This window comes from Oryzias latipes, chromosome 9 (assembly GCF_002234675.1).
Source record: "Oryzias latipes chromosome 9, ASM223467v1".
In the NCBI taxonomy this organism is placed as follows: domain Eukaryota; kingdom Metazoa; phylum Chordata; class Actinopteri; order Beloniformes; family Adrianichthyidae; genus Oryzias; species Oryzias latipes.
This window is the reverse complement of record NC_019867.2, coordinates 6,031,993-6,048,036: the sequence shown is the minus strand read 5'-3', so window position 1 is coordinate 6,048,036 and position 16,044 is coordinate 6,031,993.

Here is a 16,044-nt window from a genome sequence, read left to right as displayed (position 1 = left end):
TGCAAGATTGTCAAATCAAACATTCTATCATTATGGCTTTGGTGCGTCTTCCTCCTTATTCTCCTTTTACTTTTAAATATTAACATGATGACGTTGGTGTAGTATCTTTTAAAAATATATATATATATATTGTAAATGCAATTTAGGAACTTCTGAACAGCAACTAACTCTAACTCCTCCAGCAGAGGGCATCATGGCTTTAATGTGGATCAGCTTTTGAGCTTGTTCAAAAAATGCCTGAAAAGAAGCCACTTAGTGGAAACTACTTTGAAGGAAAAATAAGCAGCTTCAACCTCTTTGATTCAGAAATGCCTTCAGTTCAAAGAGGTCTATAAACTCATGAAAATGCAGATATCAGGCTTCAAAAACAACATTTCATAAATGTTGAAAGTGTGGTTTAAGAGATCCTGTTGGGAAAAACAACCCACCTCACACCAGATGGTTTCTGGCACAAACTTGTCTCCTGTGTAACAGTAACAGTGTTGTGTGACTGTCTCCCACAAAACAGGTTTTCGTTCAAACCTGTGGAGAGGCGGCTGCATGTCGCAGGCCTGCAAAACCGGTGTTGTAAATTGGCAGGTTTGTATCAGTTTTACCAGTGTTTTGAAAATATAATACGAGTTGTTGTTTTTTAAGATGTTTTTACAAAATAGAACAACTCTAAGATTTTCCATTAAAAAAATGTTTAAAGAAAGAGAAAAATGTCACCATAACATGGCCATCCCTGCTGCAGCATCCAAGTGTGTTTGGGGCTTGTGGAGGTGGGACAAGTCAGTCAAGGTATTGAGAGCTCTCACGAAACAGCCGATGTGGTTTTGGTCGACAAATTGGAGGCCAAACAATCGGTATGAAACAAAAAGATTGAGAGCAATGAGGAAAGATAAATAGATCCCATGACAGAAACTCTCAACTTTCTAAATCTGCAAAATGTATTTAATTGGAGGAAGATGATTGTGTGGGCGTGTTCTCAGCTCTATTTGCTTAATATTTTATAAGGTACAGATGGGAAAACACCTTGATGTATTTTTAATGAGGCAGATTACTGACTGCCCTGACTTCTCATGTGCTTGTGGAGTTATAGTCTTCAGGTTTCATATTCAGGTTGTTTGAAAGTGTGGCAACATGGCAGGTTGGATGCACCTCTGGGATCTGAACAGAAAGACAAAGAAAGATATTGATTATTTGCAAGTGTAAAAAAAATTAATTTAAAAGACAGTTTTTCTGTGATTATCTTTTTTTTTTTTTTTACAATAAACAAATGTATAAAATATGTGGATTTCTAAAACAGAATATCAACTCTTGTTGGCTACTTTATAAGGAACACCTGGCCAATTGCTCATTAACACAAAATTGTAATCAGCCAATCACGTTTTTACAAATATACAGCGTGTGTCAGAAATTTCATCACCTGCTGTTTCAGTAAATTATTTCTAACACAAGAGGCCTTCAGTTCTAATCTGTTTGCTCAGCTGTTGGACAAACAAGTTAAAAAACAAAACAAAAACTGATGATCTACTGGGATTTTCCCCAACAACTATCTCTAGGGTTTACAGAGAATGGTCCGAAAAAGAGAGAAAATCCAGTGAGCAGCGGTTCGGTGTGCAGAAATGCCTTGTTGAAATCAGAGATCAGCGGAAAATGGCCAGACTGGTTCCAGCTGATAGAAAGACAACAGTGAGTCAAAGAACCACTGGTTACAACCGAGGTCTACAGAAGACCGCCTCTGAACGCACCACATGTTCAATCTTCAGCCAGATGGACCTCACCGGGTGCCCCTCCTGTCAGCTAAGAACAGGAAACTGAGGCTACATTTCACACAGGCTCACCAAAACTGGACAATTGAAGATTGGAAATACGTTGTCTGTCTGATGAGTCTCCATTTCTGCTGCAACATTCGGATGGTGGGGTAAGGATTTGGCGTCAATAACATGAAAGCATGAATCCCTCCTTCCTTGTATAAATGATTCAGGCTATTGGTGTGGGGGATATTTTCTTGGCACACTTTGGGTCCCTTATTACCCGATTGAGCGTGGCTACAATACAACATGTTGCTGACCATGTCCATCCCTTTATGACCACATTGTACCCATCTTCTGATGGCTTCTTCTAGCAGGATACGGTGCCATGTCAGAAAGCTGGAATCATCTCAGACTGGTTTCTGTGTTTTAGCAGAGAAGGTGAAATGTCTCCTTCATGGAGACATGTCTCCCTGTGTTCATCACATGTACAGAACAGCAGGGCATCTTGTGACACAATCATGCATCTGAAGCTGGTGCAGCTGTGGCTCAGCATGCCAGCCATGCGCCGTCCAGTAAATTACTCTTTACTGCACTGTTCCAGATATTAAAGCTGTGTGGAGAGAGGCTGAGCAGAAAAGGACATTTGTTTGCAGACAGGCAAGCCTTTTGATGGGAGGCTGGAGCTAATCAGGAATATGAGTTGCCCAGAATAGAAGCACTGATGTGTTTGCATTCATCCCTAAATAGTGTGTCTGCCACTAACATTATTATTATGATTATTCCTATGAACTGATCAAATTTAAATCTAATCTTATCTTTGACTGTGTGTAAATGCATCAGACTGTTGTTGGTTGTCATGTGTGACAGTGCCATGGCTACAAATGAAACAGAAAAAATCGGATTTGAGTTTGGCTTGAGCTAAGTGGTCACGGTGCAAACCAGAAAGGTGCAAATGACCCGAGCAGAAAACAAGCGGTTTCCTTAATTAAGCAAAAAAATCTGCCAATGGGATAAAAAAAAATAACAGTCTTCCCAAGAATTCTTATTTAAAAGAAAGACATTCTAGACACAGATACAAGTTTTATTGAATTAAGATTATTTTCTTTATAAAAAACTTTCTTGAATAAAACAAGACAATTTTTCTGTAAACTAGAGTTTTTTACTTTCTCAAGATTTAGTTAGTAGTAACTAATAATCATATAGATTAGAGTTTTTTTTTAAATCAACATTTCCACAAAGATTTGTCATGAGAAGGAAGCAAAAATGTGAGCTAGTGTGCAGAGAAAGAAGACCCGAGTTTCCCAATTCTTGGTGACACCTTGTCTGTCTCGGCTGCATTTTGCATGTAGCTGGAGGGCAGCGGGGGGGTCCATCTCTCCTCTACACTGTTGGTCATTTGTTTGATCTGATGCTCATTTTCAGGAGAGGCTAAACTCAACCAGCATGTTTCTCTGCACACTGAAGGCTGCTGGCTGCATGCAGGTCTAAAGACGTAGCAAACCTGGAAAATACATTTTAAAGCAGCACTTTCCAAGGAAAAATACTGGAGGCAAAAGCTCCTTTTTCTTTTCCTTTTGTGTTTTTGATGCCCACGCGGTTCGTGTTATTGGTCACGGCGGTGAATAGGTCCTTGTGTGCGCCCTCTCCTTATCATGTGACCTTTGATCTGTTTGGACAGCGTGACCAACTGAGCCAGGAAAAGAGAACCCAAAGGAAACCAAACAAATAGAGAATTTTTTGACTGTAAAAAAAACCTCAGATACATGTTGTTTTTGCTTTTTTTGGCTGTGTCATGTTTCTTCTATGCATCATCTGACCTCAAAGGTCTGGCCTTGTACTTGAACACATCAGAATCTGCCATGCCTGCCGTGATGCTTTTTAAAATTGCATTTCTTTTTTAGAGTCAAATCTCTGCTGCAACACTTGGTTTCAGAAAAAGTTCCAGCTCGTGGAGATAAAAATAGCAAACTCAGTCTTTGCCCTGACAACACCCTCCTCGCTGTTATTCTCACATCAACCTTTTACCTCTTGCCTCGCCCTCAGCAGCCCTGCAGATTTTCACACAAACGGGTCTTCGGCACTAACAGATATACTCTGGGTCTTTACTGAGCTGAAAAAATTACAATTTAAAATAATATACACAAAAACACAAGTAACTTAAAGGTGACTTTCAGAAGTCAGAAAGAAGCTTCATAATTTAACAAAAAACATTATAAAAACAACTTATTAAAACCTTTTTTGTGGACATATTTTATTGTATTTCACTTACAGAGTAAAATAACCAAATACGGTATTTTTTAAGTCTAGATTTTAAAGCAATATTACTAATAAATGACTGGTTGGAACAAGGTCTTTGAAAAAATAAGAAAAGTATATTTTCTTTTTACAGTGTTTCCCGGATACGCAAGCATCCAGCTGCAGAATAAATTCTGCTTTTTAACTCATTGATGCCTGACTTTATTTCTATCTGTAAAAAAAATTACTTGCGTTTTTGCTTTGTAAGTAAATGCTAAATTAAGATATTTTTTACAGCCAACGTGGTTTGAGGCATATTTGCATTAATAGGCGACGTGGGGTTAATAGTTTTACTAAGAGTTTAAAAAGCTGGTTTCTGTTCTTGCAAAGGCCATGCAGCAATTTAAAAGCAGTTGCTCTCATGTTAATGTCTTGGGCCGTTTTCCCCTCAAAACCTAAGACAAAATCAGCCAAAGTAATATATCTGACAATAATAGTGGTTAACCCTTGTGCTATCTTAGATGACCCCACCCTTATATTGACATGTTCTCCTCTACCATGGCAAAGGTGGATGAAGGTGGAAAGATTTCATGTAATCCATGGACACCAGTGAAGATCACAAATCATTGAAGAAAAAAGGTTCAGAGCACTGTCTAGTGGGTCTAAATGACCCAACTCCCAACGTTAAAGTGCCTAGGATAGCACAAGGGTTAAAAGTATCATAAGCAATTAAGATTGACAAAGGTTGTCCTAAATACAGTTCAGATAGAACTCTGAAAGGCTTTGAGGTCTACAGTTTGTTAGCTGCATGTTGCAGTTCTAAGACTGGCCAGCAGAGGGCCAGATTCAGATGATCCTCAGGCTGCAGGAACATCAGCTCATTTATTGAATAGTGCTCTTCCAACATGTCAGAAGTGCAGGGAATATAATGCGACTTCTTCAAAACTAATTAATCTCACATTGATCCTCTTTAGTGTATCAAATATTTTTATAAATTGAGTGCATGATCAGTAAGAATATTTTCGTGAAACCTGGACGTCAATTCTTTGCTCCAAACCTGCAGGTTCTCCACAGTTACATTAATGAAGCACGGCATTAATTACCCAGGCACACACAAAAAAAACTTTGCCACCCTTAACCGCCATGGCTACTGTTGCTACGGAGACCCATTCAGATGCCCGGTGGTGACCTCTGACCTGCAGGGAGGCTGGTGAATGTGGCTGAATGAGGCGGCTAAACCGGGGCATCTGGGGTATCATCTGGCGCCTAACAAAGGCCCTCGCCAGCTGGGGAGGAGGGCAAAAGATGCAGAGGAGAGGGAGACGGAGAAGGGGGCACAGAGGAGAAGAAAACAGAGAGAAAAAAGCCAGCACCCCTTTTCTTCTTGCCCCTCTTAAGAGAAAGTGGCCATTGACACTGTGCATCTCATTAAAGTGTGTGCACCCCTCCTTTTCTCTGCTGTGCAGAGCCCGGGCAGCTGCCTCTCCCTGTTTGGCCATTCAAGCTCAAGTGCAGTCCACTGCAGGAAAGAGAAAGGAGGCAGACAGAGAGAAGGTTGGGACTCCAAGGGCTGAGGGGGGGCCAGGGGGAGTAGAGGGTCTGGACATATGCCACCACCACCGGAGCTGCAAGGGATACAGGCTGCCATTTCTTCTCAAATACATCAAAACACTTATTTTTGGGCTGTCTGATCAAAATAAAACAGTTAAAAACCCAAATGGACATTTTTTGCATTGTGGCATCAACGTTGCAGTTTTGGCTCCCTTCTCCACCTCCTTTAAAGTTTCCAATAGAAATTGATTTTTTTGGACGTTTTTAACAGATTCTTGTAGGATTTCTTTTCTCATGATAGGGATTCATTAATAAAGAAAAGTTACATAAACAAAAGCTGTTTGAAAATGTCTGTAGATATGATGCAGCTGCTGCTGTCTGCGAGACACAAGCTCCCTGCTCAGCTTCATTCTGATGCATGCACTTGCAGACAAACAGATCCACATATGTCTTTGTTTTCTTTATCTAAGCTGGCTTCTGACTCCTAACTGTATAGTACATAGCTCCAATATTGCTCGCCATTTTTGTTGCACCTTTAACGTTAGGTTGGGGTTCTAAGGGGCTATAAGCTAGCGAAATAGCGTGTAAACAAATGGATGATAGGAAATGAACAGCAACAGTCCCGCCCAAAACTGAAAGTCGAGTTACTTCTGCTGCTCTGTAGAAACTATGTCCTGGAAAGTGAAAAAACCAGCATAAGCATAAAAGACCACTGACTGCTTTAAAAAGATGACTGGAGTGGGACTTCAAAGTAACTTTTCCCTCATACTCTGTGAAATCAGTTCAGGAGTGATGTGGTGTCATCGGGGCGCCAGACGCTGCCCCCGTTTAAACGGACACGAGATAAAACATGCAAACAGCTGCTGGGTGGCAGCACAGACAGCAAACAATGACACGCACACCCATCAGAGCCCTTCTGCTGTCCCCACAGGCCTGAAGGACATTGTGGAAACTGCACAGGTCTCTGAGAGGGGTCATGGTCATGTGGCGATTGTGCTCGGCGTATGTGTGTTTTTGTGTAAGTGAGTGCAGCAGGTGGGGGTTCTGTAATAAGAGAGTAGAGAAATCACTAATATGATGGGCGGGATTAAACTGGAGTGTGTTATGCTAATGAAAGAACACTGCAGGTGGCAGAGGGTGAGGCATGAGCAAATGCTGCGTCTGCCTGCAGGAAAAATAAAAAGACCCGTTTGTCTGTGTTTGCACACAGAAGCGACCATCTGATGAGGAGGTGACTCCATGAAAACAACACAAATCTTAAGAAATCGCCCCTTGCTCTTTCCTGCTCTCCTTTACAAGTCTGAAATCCTAAATTGTAGGCTATAGCAACAGAACCCCCCCATATATCTGTCATTTCCACTGATGAATGAGCCATTGCATGTGGATTTTAATTACTGCTCTGTAGAGGTAGGAATTGGCCATGCATTAAATTGGAATGAGACGTATTTTTTTCCCTCAGCAGGGGAGAGATTGGAGGGTAAAAGGAGAAATTGGTTACTGTACTTTAATTGAGCCATCAAAAGACCCATAACTGTGCGAGGCTAACAAGAAAGAAGCAGAAGAAAAGAAGTACATCTTTTGAATACCAACAATACAACTTTTAAATCCTGATAGTCTCTGATGTAAGTATGCTACGCAGATCTGATACAAGTGAAATACATTTTGAGATGTTACAATGATAGCTTGATTACTTCTGTTCAAGAAAAGTCTGGATCAAATTTAAAGCCACAGACATTTCCTCACCATCCAGACATTCACATAATGCTCCCTCAAAGTTTTGTCACAAGTAATGGGCTGACAGGAACAGGCAGCTTTTCTCTCATTAGTCTCATTCCAAGTATTGTGTTCCTAGAGATCAGCTACCAACTGAACTATTTTCTCCTCTGCAAAAATGCCAGGGCTGATTCCAGTAAGCCGTTGGGGGTTACCCTGGTGGTCATATTGTTGAATCTGTTGTGCTTTGAGATAATAAAGTTCATTCTGATGAGCAGGGAATCAACCGAAGGAGCCAGATGTCACATAATTAAGCTGTAATTAAGGTTCAGCCTAAAAGAATCACCTTAAAACAAATGGAAAATATGTCTGCATACACCCTTTTCCCAACTAAAGTCGAATAAGGGTAAACATTACTTTCTGTTTATTTATTTTTTTGGTTGTGAAATAGTTTTCTTTTGTAAAATGGACAAACCCAGTCTGCTAGTTGGCATCCAGTATTTAAGGATTCCCTAAAAAGCTTTCATGAAATCAATATGACATTTAAAATTTTCAAAATAGTTTAAAACCCTGGAAAAATCCTTTTACTGAGACTTTACTTTTACTTTCTGCATGACAGAATGAAATAATGTTTCTTATGCATTAGGCCATAGTTTATTTAGCTACTTACTACACACTGCACCACTTCTCTGTAAATTACAAATTTTAAACATTTATGATATAAACAGGAATTAAACACATACTTTTTCTGTTATGAAAACTCACGGTGAAAGTCTACTCAGTTTCCAACATTATCTTGTTACTAAAAAAGATCTCTTCTATAATGCCAGAGAGACCAAATATTTAATCTATTTAAAACTTTTTTTTTTTACAAAACACAGGTCGATTTTTGTCTTTCTGGTATTGTAGCACAAAGTTGTTCAAATATTTTGATTGTTTGTCAAAATCAATAGAATTTAGTATAAAAAAGACTTTCAATCTCCAGGTATGAGGTATAGAAGTGTCTATAATGTCTCAGTCAGCTTGTGTAAATGTGTAAAAGTAATATATATGAAGGTACTTAAGAAATATGCAGAGAAAATAGGTGTTTGAGCTAAACTTTATGATAACTATTTAGACCGGGCAAATTAAATAGTTGACTTTTGTGAAGTATTAGATTTGGTTCTGTTTAGTTTCAGTTTAAACCGTTATTTTCTTTTTTTATTTCTGTAAAATTCTATTTGTGTCCGACCATGTAAAAAAAACCCAGCTAATGTTATGTTATGTTATTTCCCGTTTTAAAATAACCTTGTTGTACAAGAATCTTCTTTTAGGTTCAGCTTTTTTTGTTGTTTAGATAGATTAGTTCTCTAGGATAAAAGATGACATGACGGTGACAAAAAACACAGTAAAAAACAATTAAAAAGTAAAACAAGGAAATAAAACTAATTAATTTAAATAAGTGTTAATTAAAAAGGAGTGTAGCCACCCTGATTTAAAGGTTTTATGGCACTGGGAATAAAAGATGGTGTGTACCTGTTTGACTTCAGCTCTTGTAGGAGAGGGTAACCAATTTTGTTTGGCACATTATTGTTGTTAAATTATACTTAATTTCTTTCACTGGCCTATAAATATAATTATCAAGTAAATATAATCTATATTATCATCTAGATGACTTATACTGATGTAAATCGAACGTGTTTATGAAATATGTCATGATCAAAGAGATGGAGAGACTTTGAGTGACACACGTCATGGGAGTTTTTCCACTTCTGTCAAGCTCAAAAGGTGCAAAAAGATGACAAATTTCAGCTCATCTGTTCTTTAATCTCAGCAGCTTTAAAGGGACTCAAGTGTTTTTTTATGGTATTGGTCCAGCTGACTGTAGTTTGGTGGAAAATATGTCCATCACATGATTTGATTGCAGGTTATGAGGGTCAGCACATGGTCATCTGTACTCAGCTGACAAGCTGCGCTGCTCTCTGATAACAAGCCAGACGGGCAAAGGACAGGAAAAGCATGACCCAACAAACAACACATGACCCTGACAAAGATCTTTGTCTGTTTGCGCTGTGTGATTTCCCCTTTATTCTCAGATTGGCCCTCTGCCGTTCACCTTTGAAGTGGGTCGAACCCGGCTTGAATCACGAAGAGATTGTTGACACTTCTTTTTTTTCATTTCAGATTCAAACTGGGCAAATGAAATATTGTGTAGTTCCTCTTTTATAAAGAAGCACAAATGTTTGTTGTTTAAGCAGGTTTTATGATTTCAGATAAATACAGGAAGCAACATGGCCAAAGGGATAGTTTCACTCGATACTAACTAACATATGCATAGAAGGAAATAAATGGATCAGTTTACTTCAAAGACACCATAACATATATTGAAATGTGGAAAGACAGTTTCACTGATAGCAAACAACTATTTTAAAATTCATTATAAAGCTCTAAAAATAAGATAAATACACTTACAGTCCACCAACATAATTGAGTTTTCTGATTTTGAAAAGTTTACAAAACTTTACAAGACACATAATGATTTTTTAAACTAAAAATAATCCTTTTCTGAAGAAAAATCCTTGCAGTCACAATGAAACCTGGCAAATCAAGATCCTATCTAGCTGATGAAATAAAACTTCAAAATGATTTTAATGTTTAATAATGGGAATATTCCTCTATCTCCTTTGTAATTTCCAAATGTAATGTTTCTACAATAAAACCTGTCTATCACAGATTTTTATAAACACTATCACATCAACATACTAATGAAAATCAACTACTTTTCTAAAATTAGGTGAAAAATAATCTAAGCATGTACTGCACAGATCTGTAACCCTTGTGCTATCCTAGGCACTTTAACTTTGGGAGTTGGGTCATCTAGACCCACTAGACAGTGCGCTGAACCTTTTTTCTTCAATGATTTGTGATCTTCACTGGTGTCCATGGATTACATGAAATCTTTCCACCTTTATCCACCTTTGTCATGGTAGGAAGAACACGTCAATGTAAGGGTGGGGTCATCTAAGATAGCATAAGGGTTAAAGACTGCAAAAACATAATCTCAAGAAAGTAAAAAGACTTGTTTCAAGAAGAATTATCTCACCTTCTGTCTTGAAAAAGTTATATCTTAACAAGAATGTTTTTGATAAGTAATCTTAGTTTAGGAACACATGTCTTAGTGAATGGAAATTGTTTTAAAAAGTAAAAATTCTTGTTTTTTTGCAGTGAACACAGAATAAACAGGAGTGCTTTAAGACAAAATAAAATAAAAAAAACTGGGTCCCATTCATGATATCTGCAGAGCGGCAGTAGTTAATTATAAATTTGTCTCTGAGTTTTGGGTAGGACGGTTGGCACAGAGTACGTCTGTCCCCTTCCCATCATACATTTGTTTATGTGCTGTCCTGCTAGCTTGCAGTCCCCCATCCTAACATTACTGGTGTAACAAAAAATGGCGAGCAATAATAGAGCCATCCAGCTCAGAAAATGAAAACAAGGACATGCATGGATTTAGTGGTCTACAAGTGGATCCATCAGAATGGAGCAGAGCTGGGAACTAGTGGCTTGCCATTGGGGGTCCTACTTCACATTTATAAGCTTTTTCAAACTGCATTTGGTTGATGTGAACGCAGGAATACTCAGAAATGTAATTTTAACCTTAATGTTCTTAAGATATGTCCTCCATCATGAGAAAGATGCTCCAAGAGCAGAAAGAGACTGTGGAGTTGCCATGACATCAGTACTAGTACCAAAGTGAAGGTATATGCAGCCGCAGTCATCCCCTGTTTGCTATACTCCATTGAGTGTACCACACTCTACCGCAGACATATCAAGGCTCTAACACGACTTCAGCTTCGCCACCTTCGCTTCATTCTCAACATCAAGTGGCAAGATCGTATCCCAGATGTTGAGGTTTTGAGACGTGCCAACACAGTTAGCGTTGATGCCCTAATAACATCTGCACAACTTCGATGGGCAGGGCACATGTGTCGGATGCCCAACAATAGATTACCCAAAGCAGTATTCTACTCAGAACTTTCTCAAGGAAAAAGGAGCCGCGGTGGACAGAAACTACGCTATAAAGATGTGCTAAAGCGACACATGAAGAGAGCAGGCATCCCACACTACAACTGGGAAGAAGAAGCCATACAAAAATCCAAATGGCGTGCAACTTTAAAGGAAGCCATTATAACCATTGAGGACCAACGCCAACGTGAATACCAACAGGCACATTACCGGCGTCACTCCGTAGCAACTTCAACCGATTTCAAATGCTTGACATGTGATCGCTTCTGCAGATCCCGTGCTGGACTAGCAGCCCACATGAGAGCCTGTCATTTTTAATCCTCAAACTCAAGACAGTCCACTTCGACACACGAAGGACAGCCATAAGAGCCTGTTAAAAACATCAAAAACAGCATTTTAATAATTGGGTGTTTAATGATTATTTGTCTTTACTGTTTATCTGCAGAATTTTTTAAAGTAAACTGAATGAAAAAATGGAAAAACACTTTGATAATGCTTCAATATTGATTTATCATTTCTAAATAAATTAAACAAACTTTTATTCAGTCTTGCAGAGAATTGTAATTCACAAATAGTTTTGTTTTTGTTCCCAGTTCTTCCCCTGAAGGTCAGTTTTCCCTCCTCTCTGCTGCGATCTTCGTCACTCTTCTCTTCACCTCTTTTTTTCTCACTGCTGATCTCCATCCCTCCCTCTCCTGCTGCTCCTCCTCTTCTGTTAATGGACTGTTGGCAGAGATTCAAGGGAAGCCTTGCACTGCAGGTCTTCCCTACTTGGCAGAGCTCCCAGTCTGTGTGTGTGTGTCTGTGTGCATGTGTGCGTGTGTTTGAGTAGCTCTCATAATCGCAGCCATTCAGCACCTCCTCAGAGTGTGTCCATGTTTACATGAGAGAGGTCAGGGAGCAGGCAACAACTCCTTCCTCGTCACACACTTGCACATCAAAAACAGATGCACAGATGCGCACGCACACACATATACACACATACACACAGGTCAAGGAAAAGACAAAGTGTGTGTGTGCTGTGTGCATCTCTGACCTGTATTTTTTTCGTGAAGTTGCATTTACTTTAAACATAAGGCCGTAAAGTTAGCGAGGCAACCCTCTGATTGGAAGGTTGTTGGTGCAATTCCCACCAATTAATCAAAGTGTCAGAATGGTAAAAACACCAAAAACAAGATTTATTTGTTGGAGTGGATCTTTAAAGCCAAAATGTGATTTTGATTGACTGATAAGAAAAGCAGACTGTTTAGCCATTGGTTCAAAGTGAAGACCTATTTGATCATGTGACATGGAGAGACGTTAAAACCTGGCGGACTTGTATGTGAGGTTGATTATTCCTATTGAAATTGTGCCAAAGTTTGTCAAACCAAACTTATGCATTTTTCAGATTTTTTAATTTTCTTTTGGCCTGTATATTAAAGTATAAATATTAACCCCCAAAAAAGCTGTTACAAATACATTTAGGTTCGCCATTTCTTATCCAAGATTGTCAATTGAGAGAGGGAAGAATACATGGACATTGTTTTTAATAAAAATCATCTGCTTCCATGACAGCAGTCCGGGTCTCTGTCATCATTTGATGATGCAATTGTGTGTCCTCATCCTGACCCGGAAATGTCAAAAGTCCCCCCTCAGAGCTCTTTGTACTTTTATTTTAGGTTTAGCATATTAATTTTCATCACTAAAACAACCTCAGCTGCATCAGATCCAAAACACACCAACAATAACCACTTATGAGGCAGAAAGGAAATTAACTGATACATAAAAATATGGGAAAATGTCATATTTATGTGTACATGCAGTTTAAAGCACTCACTAAGTCCTTAGTGAGTTTGGGGTGACTTGAATTTTAAAAAGCTTTTCCGTCTGAGTGACAGCTCACCATAAACAGGGAACTTCTTTTCACACCTGAAGTGTACATGAACTGATGCTTCCTACGTTTGTCTTTTTCTCTTGGCTGCCATGTTTGGATTGGTTCATTTTTTTCTCTTCAGTTTCAGTCATCAAACCCTTTTGTTTACTCTGAGTGGACCTCTCTGGGTTTGTTTCTGAAAGTTTCATGAAGGCTTCGTGAGTTCATGAAGGATGGATCATTCAACTAAAGAGCACATCTAATTGAGATTCGTGGAGTTTTGAAGCAAAATGTTTTTTTCTTCCATTTTGATCTTGTTTTCTATGCTACCATCATCCCAGTCAAGGTCATGGGGTCTGCTGGAGACTATTCCACCACAGCCTTTGCCTGAGGGCAGTTTGAAATGACAAGTCGAGCTGACATTGATGTATTGGCTCATAGGAAGAAGTCAGTGCACCAAGAGTAAACCACTGCATCCACAAAGAAGAACCCGCGTTTTTCTTTAACAGGCGAGATTCTTTTTTTCCAACTTTCAAGAGATTCTGATAACTTGTCAGACTTTGCAGACAGATTCAGCAACATATTTTAAAAGACGGTTGCAGCACTATGGGATATAATTCAACGTTGAAAGAAACATCTGGAGATTTTCACAGCCCCAACGATACGCTAATGGAAGCAGAAGCTAGAGTGCTGTCTATCTCTGCAAATGAGATGGCTGAGGTGGTTGTGTCAGGCCTGCAGGTAGATGGGATTTTATCAGTTTATCAAGATTATGACGTGTCTTGGAAGCTGTGTATATTAAGGGATATTGATTGTGAACTGAGATGAATATCATAAAAGGAAAGAGGACCACAGTGTGGCTCCACATGAAACTTTTCTAAAGGGTCTTAAAGAGAAAAGTCTGACTGATGACAGACTTTCTTAACAATGGGATCAACAAGAATCGACAGGAATCCTGCAGTTTTTTTCTTGATCTGTGCAGCAACAGAAGTGACGCGAGTTCAGTCGTGTTTCACGGACACAAAGTCTTTAGACACTTTATGACAAAACTTGTGGTCCTTCAACATAAAAAGGGAACTTTTTCTCCTATTGCCATCAGAAAAGCAAACTTTCTTTTCATTCTTTCTGTAACTTCTATAAAAAGAAACTTGTTTTACAAAAGAAGACAAATGATTCTCAGTCATTAAAGTTACCAGACCTTCAGTAAAGTCACATCTGTCTGAGGAATGTTTTATTTGCTTATTTATTTATATGCAAATTTCAAAGATACAGGAGCTTTGAATTGTTTTCACTTTTGCACTGTAATTAATTTTGAATAAAATATTAGATTTTCATATAGACCTTTAGGCTTTAATTTTGTGGTTTTTATTTTTAAGTCATACATTAAATGATGTGTTAATGCTGATAAACTGTAGTTAAGTGTTCAATAATTTGGTCAGTCTAACCTATGTAAGTTTAAGATTCACAATGCAGAAGAATTTAAATGGTCACATTCATTTTGATATTGGATATTTCATTTAAAAAAACATATATTTTTCATTCTTTTTAGTGATTTAAAAAAAAATCTAGTCCCTATTTTTTTTAATCAAATGCATTTTAAATACTTTTTCATTAAAAATGTTTTTTTCCAGACCAGATTAGGATGTTCTGTCTAGTAAATAACCACAAAAAAAATGTAACTGAAAAACATTTGTGCTGAACTTGTATTGAAAGGGCCAGGGCTGAAAAGACAGTCTGAGATGAGAGTTTATTTTTCAGATATGAAAACAAACACTCAAAGCTCCTGTCTTTGTCGGTGCTGCAAAGATCAATCTGAAGGTAAGATGTCAACTTTTTGAAAGCAAACGGCCCCCAGATTGCTTTTCTTTTCTGTAATGGCTTTAAATATTCAAATCTAGGTAACCTTAACCTTTTACATGGGTCATTTCTGTCAATTTACAGTGTCTTTGTGTATGCAGACGGTGAAAACCCTCTTGGAGTCATCAGAAGGCTTTTTGTCCAAACAAAGCATGCTGACAACACCTCCCAGCTCTCAGCAGATGACCTGTACGCAGGCGTTAAAATTCTTCTCTTGGAGGTTTGTTGCTGGCATAGAGGAATGCTCTATCTCTTCTCCCATGCTCTGTTTTCTCTTTCATTTGTTTTTCTTTTTGCTCTGGGTCTAATAGCTACCTTGTGCTCCTCCCTGGGGGCATGGGGACCATTCCCTTTCCATTTGCATGTCAGGAAAGGGTGTGTGAGCCGTCCAACTGTCTGCGTTTGAATCTCACATAGCCCTGGGTTATTCTTGTCATCACTAGATGCCAATTCTGCTTCATGGAAAAAAGATAAAACACCTTCAGCTGTGGCATAGGCTTTCCATTCATCGCTGTTTAAGTTAACACTCATGATCCGTGTGATTAAGTGTTAGATTTAAAAATGGAAAACCACTTCTCTTTTCCCACTTCCTCCTGACAGAATAATCAGTTAGAACTTATTTATTTTCTATTAACACTTATTAAATGAGACCCACTCAGAGGAAAATAGCATATTTGCTGTTTTTAACATGTTCTTGATGGAGGACAAAAATTAAGATAGTAGCATTTTCAAACATTTCTTTCATTATGAATCAGGAGCAGAAGAAAAATGTCATTGGAAAGAGCTTAGATGTGATGTGGGGCCTACAATGGCTTCCTGCTCTGGTCCATTGTGATGCATCCACTTGCAAGCAGATCTGTGAATGTCTTGGTTTTCCTCATCTGAGCTAATATGTGGCTCACAAATGTTCGGTTTGCTCGCCAGTTTTGTTGCACCAATACAGTTAGGTTGGTGTTGTGAGGGGCTGTAAGTTAGCAGGGGAGAGTGAAATAAAAAGGGATGATGGGAAATGAAAACAGGCTTACTCTGCGCCAACAGTCCAGCCTATTTCTAATTTCTAATAAATTACAGCTTCTCTGCATAAACTATGTC